This window comes from Eurosta solidaginis, chromosome 2, assembly GCF_040869045.1.
Source record: "Eurosta solidaginis isolate ZX-2024a chromosome 2, ASM4086904v1, whole genome shotgun sequence".
Classification (NCBI taxonomy): domain Eukaryota; kingdom Metazoa; phylum Arthropoda; class Insecta; order Diptera; family Tephritidae; genus Eurosta; species Eurosta solidaginis.
Window position 1 is genome coordinate 133722528 of NC_090320.1, and position 16420 is coordinate 133738947.

General features: G+C 37.2%; 1 pseudogene; it reads left to right on the forward strand.

The window, feature by feature from the left end:
- The first annotated feature begins 14740 nt into the window (after positions 1-14740).
- LOC137241655 (methionine synthase reductase-like) lies at positions 14741-16069 on the forward strand (annotated as a pseudogene).
- Positions 16070-16420: the final 351 nt, after the last annotated feature.

Below are 16420 nucleotides of genomic sequence, written 5' to 3' on the forward strand. Positions count from 1 at the left end.
GAAAATATTTAGGAAGGGATTCATACTGCAAAAGAAAAAACACAGCAAATTGCGCAAAGTATTTCGGATTCACTTGGAGGTGGTTCACTGTCAACTTTATCAGAAGACCTAAAGAAGATCAAAGCTTACTACGAACAAATTTTGGAGAACATGAAATATCAAATCGAAAACTGCTCAAATAATTTGGATAAGCAAAAAATATTATCTCTATTACCAAACACCATGACATCTAAAGAAATTAAAGACATTTTTGGGCATGATTTATCTTAAGAATTGATAAAAATTAGCAAAGATATACAAAAAATAAAACAAAGTTTTCGGACGTCAAACGCTCTAGCATGGACAGGCGTAGTTTACCTGAACAAACTTTAAACACAGTAAAATTGTTTTATGAAGATGATAAAATCAGCCGAATCATGCTTGGGTCACAAGACTCAATTGTAGTAAGACAAGGAAACATACGCGAGAAAGTTCAAAAAAGACTAATGCTGTCATCGCTTCGTGAAACTTACTATGAATTTAGAAAAATACATCCTTCCCTTCAATTAGGATTTACAAAATTTACCATGTTGCGACCAGAGAATAGTATCAAACTTGGGGTTGGAAACCAGCAAAATATTTGTGTGTGCACATTGCATCAGAATGTAAAACTGATGTTCGAAAAATCCGGTTTGAAATCGATGGAAGGTCAACATAATTTCAGAAGCTATAAAGAAGTTATTAAATTCGTTGTCTGTAATGGTAATATAGAAAACAGCGAGTGTTGCGTATCAATGTGTGGTCGGTGCTACGACCTTACGAACCTTAGAACGATGATATTGGAATATTACGAAAAAAATTCGATTCAAGAAGTCATTTACAAAAAATGGAACACAACACTCAGATGTAATTTCGAAACCATTTCCTCTACTACAAAAACATTTGTTGAAGATTTTGTACAACACATCAATAAGCTGGTGTCACATCATTTCACAGCTAAGCGCCAGTCCCGCTTCGTAAGTGAACGAAAAATGACACTGCTGCCAGGAGAACTGCTAATTCAAATGGATTTCGCTGAAAACTATGCGTTTGTTATACAAGATGTCATTCAAGGATATCATTGGAATAAAGATAACGATAATTTAATTAATAGAACCTTTGCCATAATATCCGATTGTAATATCCATGATAGCATAGCAGTTCATGTATATATTTCAAAAATGATTAATTTTGTTAAGACTAATATAAGCAATTCAATTACGAAAATTACGAATTAGGTGGGACATTAAAAAGAGGCGCTCGGGATTATAGCATGGCAAATAAAAATCAAATTCAAACGGCGAAGGACCTTTATCATTGAGCTTCACAAACGTATAACACCTCCATAGAAGTTGCTTACGCAGACGCTGATTAATACAACAAAACAAAAGAAGAGCTACTTTCAAGATACAAAAATGCCAAGCCTATTACGGGAACTCAAAGCTTCCATTCTTTTGTACCTTTAGATGAAACATCACCAAAAGTAAGCAAATATTCCGAAAGTCAGCAGTATGAGCTGCGCAAGGTAGTATATTAAATCTAAATAAATAAAAATAAAAAATTAACTTCATTAAGTGTATGTCTATTTATTGTGCGTGTCTGAAAAATTTGATAATACGATTCTTGTTCGAATCTATTAGAATACTTAGTCATAGTCTCTGTATCTGTATAACTTCCAAAGTATAGCTAGGTACTTTTTTGTCACACAATAATAGCAAAATAAAAAAAAAAGTTAACAAGAGATGGTTTTACTTATAAATTTTTTTAAAAGAAAAAAAAACACCATTCTAGCTTTTATATTAAATCGCCTTTCTAAAAAATTTTTTTTTAAATCGCTTGGTCTTTGAAGTGTTTTCCCAGTTTGAAAAAAAAAATTTAGAAAAAAATTAAAAAAAATGTTTTCTTTCAGTGTAATATAGAATCTTTACAGTATATGTTTTCAAAGGTGATTTTAATACCTTTCTAACGGTATAAAAATTTTTCAAATTGGTTGATTAATTTACGCGTGATATCAAAATATCAGAAAGTAACCAAGAGATGCATTTACTTAAATACATTAAAAAAAAACCCCCCATTTTAGTTTTCAGATATGTTATATATATTAAATAGACCTTTCTAAAATAAAATTTTATTTTTCAAAATCGCTTGATCTTTGAAGTGTTTTTTCAGTTTTAAGTTTTAATTAAAAAAAAAATTTTTTTTAGTGTACTAAAAATTTTTTACGGTGTATTTTTTTGAAAGATTATTTCAATACCTTTCTAATGGTATGAAGATCTTTGAAATCGGTAAAGCCATTCCGTAGTAATCACACTTTAAAAGTACCTATTATCGTCATTTTTCTAATATTTTCGAATATTTCGATACCTTGCCACGCCCACAATTTTTCGAAAATGCAATTTCTAAAAATGAGGTTGTGTTTGGGTGGGTAAGATGTAACCCCATGCAAAACTTCATCAAATTCTGAGGGTGTCGGGTTCAAAATGTACATTTTTTTCAGCCTTTGATATGAAATTCATTATATGTGATTGCGCCATTGACGCATATTTTAAATTTTGCTTAAACATCTCTAAGTTTTCCTGATGCTTGGAAGGTCGCTAATATTATACCTATTCCAAAAAAGGGTAATGTTTCTAAACCATGTGATTTTCGGCCAATAAGTATTCTTCCATGTTTATCAAAAGTTTTGGAAAATATCTTATCGAACCAGATTAGGAAATATCTGACTGAAGAAAATCTGCTCAATCAGGTTATCGCATTGGACATAGTTGCTCAACCGCTATGCTCAAGGTTTTAGAAGACATGCGACCAAACTTTGACAATGGCGAACTCCCAATTCTTACGTTGTTGGACTTTTCTAAGGCATTCGACATGGTCTGCCACAGAATCCTCCTGCATAAGCTAAAAAAATATTTTGGATTCAGTAGCGATGCTGTAAAGCTACTTGAGAGCTATTTGACATACAGGTACCAACGGGTAATATGTGGGGATAGTGGGTCCAGGTTATTACCAGTAAAATCTGGGGTACCACATGGTTCTATTCTTGGTCCAATTTTATTTAGTTTGTACATTAATGAAATAGAAAAATGGTGTCGTAATGTATCCATTCATCTCTACGCGGATGATGCTCAGATATACCTTTCTGCCCCTCTTGGCTTAATGGAGGATTTAGTTTGCCGATTAAATGAATATTTAGAAGCTATATTTCAATGGTCTAATATGAATAGGCTACACCTTAATGCATCCAAAACACAGGCGATCGCTATTACACATTTTTTGTACAATCTGAATAGCATTTCTCCGATAGTTATAAATGGAATTGTTGTGAAATATGAGAAGACTGTCAAAACTCTTGGATTTATCTTAAATAAGCATCTTACTTCTGTTGATCCTGTGAATTCCTCAATGTTATATTATATGTTAAGGCATTTATGGAAAACGGCTTATTTTATTCGAGAAGATATAAAACTTAAACTTGTCAAAAGTCTATTAATACCAATAATATCTTACCATGAATTGATATACGGTTACCTGGATAAAGCTTCCATGAACAAATATCAACTACTGATTAATTATTGTGCCAGATATATCTATCTTAAACGGAAATATGTATGGTCATATTTCGAACTTCTCAAAAACTATTCTTGAATGCAGTTTATCAGCGTTCTTTGACCGTCGTTTACTAATATTTATACATAAGAATATCTTTTCTCGTACACCGGAATACCTTTTTGTAAAACTCACATTCGCACAATCATCCCGTACTTGCAATCTAATTGTACCGCATTTTAAGTATTCAGTAACATCGAGAATGTCTTTCGTTAGGGCTGTGCAGTTGTGGAATGCTTTGCCTAATAAAATAAAGTTAGAATCAAATCCTAAGCGCTTCAAATTAGCTATACATCGTACCCTTTGTTCTTGAACATTCTTATGTGTTTTACTTTTTCTTTTTTACTTACCACCATGGAACATATGCTGTATGGTTTGAATGTTACTTCTATTTTTGTTTCTTGCTTTTAAACTTTCTTTGTACTAGTAATAAGAATAATAACAAATATGGCACTGTAAAAGACTATGTCTTATATGTGTATTTTAAATAAATAAATAAATAAATAAACTGACTACAAGCACATTACCACGTACAAATGTTCGATAGCCGCAGGGAAATACATCCATTTATACTTTTCGTTTTCGATGGAGATAGATGAAGCGAAAAAGACGGAGTGAGGAGTGAATAAAAGGATTAGGAAAAAGTGAAGAGGAGGGGGGGAGGTAGAGTTAGACGGAAAAAGCTTATTAAAATGTATGCATATAGGCCAAATTTGGGGAAGAACAATGTCTGCCGGGTCTACTAGTATACATATATATTCTCCGTGCTACCACGAACCGTGCGAGAATATACACGAAGGATGGAAATGGCAAAGTGACAAAATCTATCACGATTAGGTAGGTATACATGCGTTTGTGTATATTAATTATGTGGGTACATACATACATACATGTCTGTTTGTATTATAAATTCATGCTCTAATATTGAAATGCCAGTGCGACAGTTATCTATATATTACTACGCTAACAAAATTTCCATACAATCAATTGACAGGCTGTTTCGCATACTTAGCATACGTAAAATCATATAAAAGTTATATAAATCGATTCGTATGGATCAGCCGCAGTGCATAGCCGTTTTTTTTAACAAACATTAATCTATTTGTTTATAATTAATAGAAAGTTTTTTGTAAATTCGAGCAATCTCTCCAAATATCGAAATTTAATTTCGCGCATAAAAAGGCACCATACGTAGGACCAATTATGTAAATGCTCTAAGACATAAACCAGCATGTACATAGCTGATTTTTAAGGATGTCTTACGCTGTAATATATTTTGCTTTTGGAAAAATTACCTTTTTGAAAATAAGCTGGCTGAAAAATAGTGGCATACCAGCTTGAGTTAAATCAACAATTGAAAATCTCAACCAAGCGATTTGTAAAAAAAAGCTAATTTGTATATTTGTTTCTCATTTGCTCGGTACAGGCAACCGGCATCATAGCGGCCGTATATGATCTACTATCTATATATTAATACGCTAACAAACTTTCCATACAATCAACTGACAGGCTGTTTCGCATACTTAGCACACGTAAAATCATATAAAAGTTATATGAATTGATTCCTTTTGATCAGCCGCAGTGCATAGGCCTATTTTTGTTAACAAATATTACTCTATTTTATTTAATAATTTGGGAAAAGTTTAAACAACATGTCATCAGGACAGACAAGGCGACAGCGGTTTCGATTATACCTTGTAAATCTCTTCAAAGCCTTTTGTAACAGGAGTGGGATTTGACCCCGTACTCCTGCGATGGTTGAAGTGTTACAAACGCATTCAGCCACGCCATGCCTTAGTTGTTGTAAAGTGTTTCCCAATTGCCTTCTTTGCATATTTTATTCTTTTACACACTACATACTTCGTATGTAATTATGCGTTAAAGTTATGCTTGTTGATAAGACGGCTTTCAAAGAAACTGGTATTGTTGCTGTTTTTATTCTATTTTATAGAACCGCAACGAATTAACCAATGTTGTATATTTGTATGAGTTAAGCGGGGATTACCCGTATTGCTTAAAATGTATGAAAACATATATTTGAAGCAATTTTTAATTTTATAATTTATCTAATAATTTGGGAAAAATTTAAACAACATGACATCAGGGCGGACAAGGCGACAGCTGTTTCGATTATATCTTTTTTTTCTGTTTTTTTTTTTTTCTCGGACGTTGTGGCAGCGCACTGCCCTCAAGTGGCCCGATGAAACAGGCTAAGCCTGTTATTGGTTTTTAATTTGTTTTTGTTTTTTTTAATTCATACATAGAACATTCAAGTTTACTTCTTTCGAAAGAAACGCGCTTGAAATCGATCCATTTAAAAGTCTAGCCATAAATAGTACACCTAGCATTTCTCTACGACTTTCAAGGGTAGGAAGATTTATTAGTTTTAACCGATTAGTGTAAGGAGGAAGATTATACGGAGGGTCCCATTGAAGATTTCTCAAGGCGAAAAGTTAAAACTGTTTTTGAATTGATTCTAGTCTATCCACATGAACTTGATAACGTGAATTCCAAATTATCGATACATATTCTAATATCGGCCTCACCAATGATGTAAAAAGGGTTTTTGTAACGTAAGGATCACTCAACTCTTTTGCCCATCTTTTCACAAATGCTAAAACTCCTCTCGCTTTATTGACTGTGGCATTATTATGAGGGTTGAAACTAAGTTTGCAATTCATTGTAACTCCCAAGTCGACAAAAACATCAACGCTTTCCCGAGTTTGGCCATTAATTGTATAGGAAGCTGGCTGGTTGTAAATCTCTTCAAAGCCTTTTCTCCCGGGAGTGGGATTTACACCCGCAGTCCTACGATGGTTGAAGTGTTACAAACGCATTCAGCCACGTTATGCCTTAGTTGTTGTAAAGTTTTTCGCAATTGCCTTCTTTGCATATTTTATTCTTTTACACACTACATACTTCGTATGTAATTATGTGTTAAAGTTATGCTTTTGTTAAGGCGGTTTTAAAAGAAACCCACTCCCGGGAGAAAAGGTTTTGAAGAGATTTACAAGGTATAATCGAAACAGCTTTCGCCTTGTCCGTCCTGATGTCACGTTGTTTAAATTTTCCCCAAATTACTAAATAAATTATAAAATTATAAATTGCTTCAAATAAATGTTTTCATACATTTAAAGCAATACGGGCAATCCCCGCTTAACTCATACAAATATACAACATTGGTTAATTCGTTGCAGTTCTATAAAACAGAACAAAAACAACAACAATACCAGTTTCTTTGAAAAACGCCTTGCCAACAAGCATAACTTTAACACATAATTACATACCAAGTATGTAGTGGGTAAAAGAACAAAATATGCAAACAAGGCAATTGGGAAAAACTTTACAACAACTAAGGCATGACTTGGTTGAATGCGTTTGTAACACTTCAACCATCGTAGGAGTGCCGGTGCAAATACCACTGTCGACTTGTCCATCCTGATGTCACGTTGTTTAAGTTTTCCCAAATTATTAAATAAATTATAAAATTAAAAATTCCTTCAAATAAATGTTTTCATACATTTAAAGCAATACGGGCAATCCCCGCTTAACTCATACAAATATTACTCTATTTGTTTATAATTAATTGAAAAAGTTTTTTGTAAATTCGAACAATCTCCAAATATCGACATTTATTTTCGTAAACAAAAGCGCACCATCTGTGGGAGAAATTATGTAAGTGCTGTAAGACACGAACCCGAATTCGAAATTCGAAATGCTGCTTAAGTATGCGACTTAGCATAAGTAAAATCATATAAAAGTTAAATAAATCGATTCGTATGGATAAGCCGCAGTGCATAGGCCTATTTTTGTTAACAAATTTTAATCTATTTGTTTATATTAATAGAAAAAGTTTTTTTATAAATTCTAACAATCTCTCCAAATATCGAAATTTACTTTCGTGCACAAAAGGGCACCATCTGTAGGACCAATTATTGTAAGTGCTCTAATACATATACCTACATTTACATAGCTGATTTTTAAGGCTGTCTAACTCTGTAGTATATTTTGCTGTTGGAAAAATTACCTATTTGAAAATAGGCTGGCTGAAAAATAGTGGCATAACACCTTAAGTTAAATCAACAATTGAAAATCGCAACCAAGCGATTTGTAAAAAAAGCTTATTTGATATGTTTCTCATTTGCTCGATATAGGCAACCGGCATCTAGCGGCCGTATTGCATAAGCCGTATATTACCTACTATCTATATATTAATACGCTAACAAAATTGTCATACAATCAACTGACAGGCTGTTTCGCATACTTAGCATGCGTAAATTCATATAAAAGTTATATGAATCGGTTCGCATGGATTAGCCGCAGTGCACCGGCCTATTTTTGGTAACAAATATTACTCTATTTGTTTATAATTAATAGAAAAATTTTTTGTAAATTCGAACAATCTCCAAATATCGAAATTTATTTTCGTGCACAAAAGCGCACCATCTGTAGGACCAATTATGTAAGTTCTCTAAGACACACATGAATTCGAAAAGCTGTGTAGTCGTGTTGCTCAAATGATTCACCTATATACATATGCGTACGCGCCAAACGGTGAAATAATAAAACATGGTTTCCCATTGTTGCCACTTACCTCTGGTGGCCTCTATCAAAATCCTAAAGGTTAGGTTAGGTTGAACTGGTCGGTCCATGAGGACCTCACATAGACTGATTGGGTCCGTAGTGTTACCAGAAGTTGTTTTATCGACCAAACTAAAAACCCTAAAACCAGGACCTATGTTATAAAATAACTCCGTCCTCCTGGCAAATACTAGAAGCTTCCTAGGACTTAAGCCACTTGCTGCTTCTAGATCTGACAGCTGTATCACTCCTAACAGCTGGAGTCTTAGCCTGACAAGTGCAGCCTAATTTAAAGGCATGTGACGCTAGAAGGCAGTGGCCAGTCAGAATTTGACGTCTACGGAGTAAGCTTCAAGGGATGCGCCCTTTTTAGCTAGTTCGCCCGTTTTTCATTCCCATCAATTCCCATATGCCCTGGGACCCAATATAGATGTATGCTTCTATGCTTCTCCCTATCCCGAGTCTCTCCACAGACTGCTTACACTCTAACACGCATTTAGATGCTGTGCTATGCGAGATTATTGCTTATTTGCTGATTGACTGTCAATATAAAAGTTAAAACGGTTGCAGCTTAAGCTATTCTCTGCTAGGGTTTCTACTGCTTTGGTTACGGCTAATATTTCCGCTTGGAAAACGCTACAGTAATCCGGCAGCCTGTAGGATCTGCCTATTTCCGGATCAGCACTATACCGCAGACCCTACTCCTTCCACTGCTTTGGAACAATCTGTGTTCACATGTATAGCCTCGTCCGCCATTTGCGCACCCTTGCGCCAACCGTCCACCTATATTGTGGCCTTAAGATCTCCCTCGAAGCGCAGATAGGGATTCAGGAAGTCTGTTCGTCTTGTGATTGATGACGCTATACTACTATAGCCATATGGTCGGCGCACAAGCTGCCCCGAGGCACCGAGCCTGGCTGCGAATGTTAATGCTATGTTCTTTTCTACCAGGTCTACAGGTGGAATGTGCAGAATGGCATACAGTGCAGCTGTCGGGGTTATTTTCAGGGCTCCGGTAATGCTAAGCATCGATAGTCTGCACACCCCCTCTAATTTTTTGAGGTATGTTGTTTTTTGTGTTGCTTTCCACTAAACAAGAACTCCGTAGTATAGAATAGGGCTTACATTCGCTGTAAAAACACAATGAGAAAAAGAGGGCGATAAGCCCCACGCACACCCCAGCATTCTTTTACGTGCATAGAGTGCCTTTGAGGCCTTCTTGACCCTCTCCTCCACGTTGAGCTTCCATGACAGCTTACTGTCTAGGATGATTCCTAGATATTTTGTGCAAGGTCTCTCCTGCAAGGTCACCCCTCCCTACTTAGGTCTGGTCCAATTTGGGACCTTGTACCTCTTTGTAAACAAGACCATATCCGTCTTCTCCACATTGACTTTCAACCCGACATTAATTACCCAGGTATGAGTATCCCGAAGTGCCCGATCCATCAAAGAACTAATCGTTGGAAGGCACTTTCCAGTTATGACAATTGCAACGTCATCTGCGTAAGTTGTAAATCCTAAAAAAATGTTTCAAAATAATTTGTAGCGTACAAAAAAACTTAAATAGAATTAATTTTTGAACCGGCTCATTTTTTGTGCCAATTTCACTTACACGTAAATACATAGGTCTTTATTTAACAGATTCTTTGATTGTTATTTTAGTTGCTTTCAAAAAGACATGAATTATCAAATAATGATTTAACTTTTGTTGAAACAAACTAAATTTATTTAGAACAATTAATGGCAAATTTGCCCGAAAATGTTTATGCATTTGCAGATTTAATCCTCATTTCAGATAAAGTACGTCTTATACTGAACAAAAAAAAATAAATTTGTTACAAAAATATAAAATAAAATTTTTTTATATTGTCTTTTATGCTAATTTATTTTATTTCTTATTTTATTTTACTATCAACTTAGTTTATTATTATTTAAATGCAATTTGATTGAATCGGAAAATTTCACGTCGTATATTAAACGAAAAAAAAACGACCCACAAACGTTTTCGATTTTACGTCGAAATATTGCATAGGCAGTATATTACCCACTATATTTATTATTAGGCTAACTTTGTTTGATTATATGCCCATTAATCGGATGCTTAGATCCCTAATCCTAATTTGTTTATGTCGCTTAAAATTATGAAATCAATTTTATTTTAGCAAATATGTTTGCGTGAATAATGTCAATGTTTTTGTTTCTTTTTCTTTTTTTCTAATTTATTCTGCTTTGCTATATCTTAGTATTATATCGTTCACAGACGATATTTTATGGTAGATATGGTCATATATATTCATCTCCATTTCATGAATATGAATGTTTACAAATTTTATACAAATTAATTACGTACATAGATCTCAATGGGAATCCCAACATTAAATATCCGAATATTAGAATCTTCATATTTCCACAATGATAACATTAAAACCCGGAAAAAGGTCCAAGTGCACTTATTGCGTTTTTATATTCACATTCACATCACTTAATTTTTTCGCACTTTAAGTACTTTATTTTTTTTTTCTTTCATTTAAATTTTTTTTAGGAAACTCTGCCTTATTTCTCATTACATAATTTTTTTATACCAATGATTTCTTGTGTGCCATAGTACACTCGTCCCATACGATGAGCTTACATACTTTAAGAACTTTTGCCATTCCAGATGTTTTCGAAATATTACATGTTGGTGTTTCATTTACCTGCATATTCAAAGGCAACTTTAATGCAGAATGTGCTGTGCGACCTCCTTCCAGTAATGTAGCTGCAATTCCGGAAGAAGGGAATGCCAATGCAACATTATTATCTGATCGAATTGTTGCTAATATCTATGAAATCAAAGAGGTCTTTCCTGTTCCCCCAGGAGCATCCAAGAAAAACAATCCACCAGTTCCATGGCTAACATTATTCATGGTTGTATCATAAACATGTTGCTTTTGGTCGTAGCTTTTTTTTTAATTTGATGTTACAAATGTGCTTAGTTCATTACAATCATAATGGTATCCACGCTCCAGTTCTCGATTGAACATATCATGTGTTCGGCCGGGGTGCGTCTGATCCGTGCGAGAGGTGGGCGCACCGGGGTCGATCTCAGTGGGAATATGGCGTGTGGAAATAAAAATAAGAGTATACGAGATTTCTCGTTATAATAGATGTTTTATTAGGTAAATGTATAAATTGGTTGGTTAAAATATTACCTGAATATATTTTTGACAAACGGCAGAGATCGCTGGCGGCAGATGTGAGCTGTAGGGCTGTTGAAATCCAAGAGAGCGGTTGTATAGCAAGCTACAACCGTTGACCCGCAAAATCCTCCGTTTTGGAGGGGAGAGGCACCCACACATCAACCCCGACATGCATATGCATGAGTGCTGACAAAAAGCACACATACACGTGCATGTACATGCATGGGGGTGTTGGTCTGGGTGGTTATAAATTAAGTCGAGTATCGATTTGCAGAGTTGCATTGGGGGGATCGCAATCTGATTCGGAAAGTTAGGCATCCTGCCTAAACATGCCAGCCCCCTTGCGATACGCAACATCGTTTTCCGCCAATGACCTCCGCGGAAACGAGAAAAATGAATATAAGACTTACACACTAAACTTAATCTAAATGAGGAGTTCGTCTGCGACGCAAAATGGCCGGGAATCCTTTCCGGCTTGCTTAGCATGCCACCTGAGCTAAGATGAGAAAATTAGCGGTTATGAACAGTTAGAAGTGAATATTTCTTGCCATTGGTTTATACGTAACTCTAATATATAGAAGTTCAGAACGTGATATATGTATAATCGATGGCCAGTAAGGCTGGACAAAGAGGCCGCGGTCTCCGTTCCAGAATGGCACCATTTTTTTGTTATTCTTTGTTTTTTTGTTTGTTCTGGATGGATAGGCCGAGGTCTCCGTTCCAGACTTGCGGTTTTTTTTGTTTGGTTGGACGAAGAGGCGTTCCAGACTCGAGGATTTGAGGTTTTTCTGGGCTGGACGAAGAGGCCGAGGTCTCCGTTCCAGCGTCTAACTTGTCGTATCGCTCTCAAGGCAACTGTGGCATTTTATGGATGTGCCGGGGCGAGCGGCCGTGAGGTTGGTTGGGTGAAGCGGATGTGTTTTGTTACAAAACGTATACTAAAATAGATGAATAAAGCGAGTTTAACACGAAGCGTAGGGACCGACTAAGGTATGGATTTAATTTTGTGCGACAGCTCATGACGAATAGCGCAAATCGTAATTAAAATCGAAAGTGTAGCAGTTCTCGATTGAACATATCATGTGTTCGGCCGGGGTGCGTCTGATCCGTGCGAGAGGTGGGCGCACCGGGGTCGATCTCAGTGGGAATATGGCGTGTGGGAATAAAAATAAGAGTATACGAGATTTCTCGTTATAATAGATGTTTTATTAGGTAAATGTATAAATTGGTTGGTTAAAATATTACCTGAATATATTTTTGACAAACGGCAGAGATCGCTGGCGGCAGATGTGAGCTGTAGGGCTGTTGAAATCCAAGAGAGCGGTTGTATAGCAAGCTACAACCGTTGACCCGCAAAATCCTTCGTTTTGGAGGGGAGAGGCACCCACACATCAACCCCGACATGCATATGCATGAGTGCTGACAAAAAGCACACATACACGTGCATGTACATGCATGGGGGTGTTGGTCTGGGTGGTTATAAATTAAGTCGAGTATCGATTTGCAGAGTTGCATTGGGGGGATCGCAATCTGATTCGGAAAGTTAGGCATCCTGCCTAAACATGCCAGCCCCCTTGCGATACGCAACATCGTTTTCCGCCAATGACCTCCGCGGAAACGAGAAAAATGAATATAAGACTTACACACTAAACTTAATCTAAATGAGGAGTTCGTCTGCGACGCAAAATTGCCGGGAATCCTTTCCGACTTGCTTAGCATGCCACCTGAGCTAAGATGAGAAAATTAGCGGTTATGAACAGTTAGAAGTGAATATTTCTTGCCATTGGTTTATACGTAACTCTAATATATAGAAGTTCAGAACGTGATATATGTATAATCGATGGCCAGTAAGGCTGGACAAAGAGGCCGCGGTCTCCGTTCCAGAATGGCACCATTTTTTTGTTATTCTTTGTTTTTTTGTTTGTTCCGGATGGATAGGCCGAGGTCTCCGTTCCAGACTTGCGGTTTTTTTTGTTTGGTTGGACGAAGAGGCGTTCCAGACTCGAGGATTTGAGGTTTTTCTGGGCTGGACGAAGAGGCCGAGGTCTCCGTTCCAGCGTCTAACTTGTCGTATCGCTCTCAAGGCAACTGTGGCATTTTATGGATGTGCCGGGGCGTGCGGCCGTGAGGTTGGTTGGGTGAAGCGGATGTGTTTTGTTACAAAACGTATACTAAAATAGATGAATAAAGCGAGTTTAACACGAAGCGTAGGGACCGACTAAGGTATGGATTTAATTTTGTGCGACAGCTCATGACGAATAGCGCAAATCGTAATTAAAATCGAAAGTGTAGCAACTACCGGTGCTTGCGTGCAGATTGGCGATGCGTTCTCCACGACGCGTTCTATCTGCACGTACCATTCTCAGATTCAATGCAACCCTGTCGTGTATTTATTGGTTAGCTGACAGCTGGTATGGTGAATTTGTGGCGTGCGAGTATATATATATACATATATGTATTTGCTTGCCCTTGAAAAACAAAACTAGGTCAGTGGGGCAGTGGCACACTAAGCCAGTAGAAACAGTTGACTTTTTTCAATTTCGGGACTTATTCTTTTCTGGACTCTTTAATTTCGGGATTCGGATTGTTTTTGTACCGAACCCTTATAATGAGTGTTTGTGATGTTTGTTGGTGAAAACAACAGAGGCGGACGCCTCTTGCGGTTCACATGCGTGGGAATACTAACGCCTGGTACAGGACGTTCTACGCGAGTCTCGAGGGCATATTGTGGTGGCGGCGGCCACCCCACGGTGCGTTCCAATGCCGTGTGTGCACCCGCACCATCTCTCCCGTTTCGGGTCTAGTAGCTCACTTAAATGGGCATATGAGATTGCTTCCGTTTCGGTGCTGGGATTGCCCGAAGCGGTTGGTAGTAATCATCGTAGTCGTCGGTTGTGATTAAAAAAAACATCCATGACACTGACAGAGACGTAGTGAAACGCGCCATTGTGTGGTCGAGTTAGCTAACATGGCAACTCTTCCATTTCTGATTCCATTGTGTGTAGTGATTGCTGTGGTGGAATTGCAAACCGGTACGTGACGTGAAAAAAAATATGACAATTCCATTGAAAAAAGGGTACGCGGTAATGTCGTAGGTTAGATTTTCCTTTCAATTTCATTAATGTAAATTTTTATTTCTTTTATTTCATTGACAACTTTTGATTTCTTTTCTTATTTTTTCACGTGGATGGTAGTGGAGATGCAGGCGGTTGGCCAAACATGCACAGCTTCGATGCTCAAATCTTGTTTGGCCATTTAACAGATGTGGAAATTCTCCTACAGAAGTTCCCATTAAGGCTGTTTGATTGCTTACCAACGCAAATGACAGAAATCCGAAACGTATAGTATAATTAACAATGGCTATGGAATATGCAACTGATTCTTATCAACCAGGAGATGCGGTTGCCCTGTTACCATCCAATGATTCTAAGGAGATATATAAGTTACTGAACCACATGCAACTAGGTGAAAAAATCCGAAAACATTTTTTTCAACGGCAACTTTCATCCAAGTGCACGAAGATAACTTGAAAAGTCCCACCTTACATTCCTCGTTATTGCCCACCATATCAATGGCTGCGCGATTGTCTTAATATACATGACATACCAAAGGCAATTCCTTAGCGCGCTTGCCAACAGTTGCACGTATGCAGCTGAATGCGCATTCCTGAAGTATTTATCTTCAAAAGAAGGGAGCGGTTTCTATAGCAAACTTGTTTTAGATCTCGGACTAATATTATGCGAGTTGTTAATATTATGCCCATCTTGTAGACCAAGATTAGTCCAACTTGTTGAGCATTTGCCCAAAATAATTGCGTTTGGACGACAAACAAATCAATTTCGTTTCACTGCAAAAGCAGCCGGCGAACATGATCATATATTAATTGGTGTTCGTACAGCTATTTCACCATTTTTAGGTTTGTTTTTTTTTTTTGAACTGAAAACACAACTGATTGCCGATAACACAGCTAAATCATTTGGTAAAACTTGGCTTTTTGTTGGCGCTACTACAGAGAGAAGTCTACCTCAAAGAGAACGCAGATTGGCGTATAACGAATCGGATGTGTTTCAACATTATTTTGAATGTCTGTCTCGTGTACCGGATGCAAGCTATCGTTATATACAAGCTCAAATATCAGCATTGGGAGTAGAATTCGTCGAAATCTTAATGCGAGAAAATACTGTTTTGTACGCATGTGCTGATGGTGGACAAATATCACAATCAATCGACAAAGCCATTACTGAATTTTTAGCGCAAGTGCAGAAAATAACGTGGGATGAAGCTAAGGAAGTTACGAAAACTTTTAAAAGGAATAGCAAATATCGCGACGATGGATGGTTGTAATTGGTTTATGATTAATGTTGCATGCTTATGTAGAATAAACTAACGTTGGTAGATAGTTTTGTGATTTTCCGCTTTCACGGACATTCGAGCGTGAAAACTCACTTTCATAAAATCGTAAACAGAACACCATACGTCCCAGTTGTCCTCGCGCATTGGAGAAGGGGTTACGCGTTTAAATACCACCAAATAGTTCATTAGCTGATAGTTTGCTGGTTCCAATTGTGGGTTCTAATTCTTTGGCACTGTCATCGGCTGTCATTGACAAGGTTGTTGTGGTAAGTGACGTATGGGCCGCACTTTTCAATATTACGTTTAGCCGTGGAGGAGGGATGCATAGTCGAAGGTGCTGGTGCTGCCGGCTTCACCGCCACACTGCCTGGCCAATTAAGGGAGCTCGAAACGAAACGGTATGTTAACTCTGCACCGGTGTGAGCGTCAGAATTCCTATCCGCGTGCGTATAGATGCAGACTATATATAAATGGAATGCAGGTAAGTAGTTCTATAAAGATGTAGGGAACTTATTGATCATAGAGGGAACATTTTCCATACTGGTTTGAATAATCGACCTCAAAGTTCGCTGTTGGCCGTGCGAATATCTTAATACCACCCTCAGTAAAGGTGCAATTCAGGACGTTTCACCGGCAGAGTTGAGTTAGTTATTTGTAAATGTGCATATGCAGGAAAAACCGAG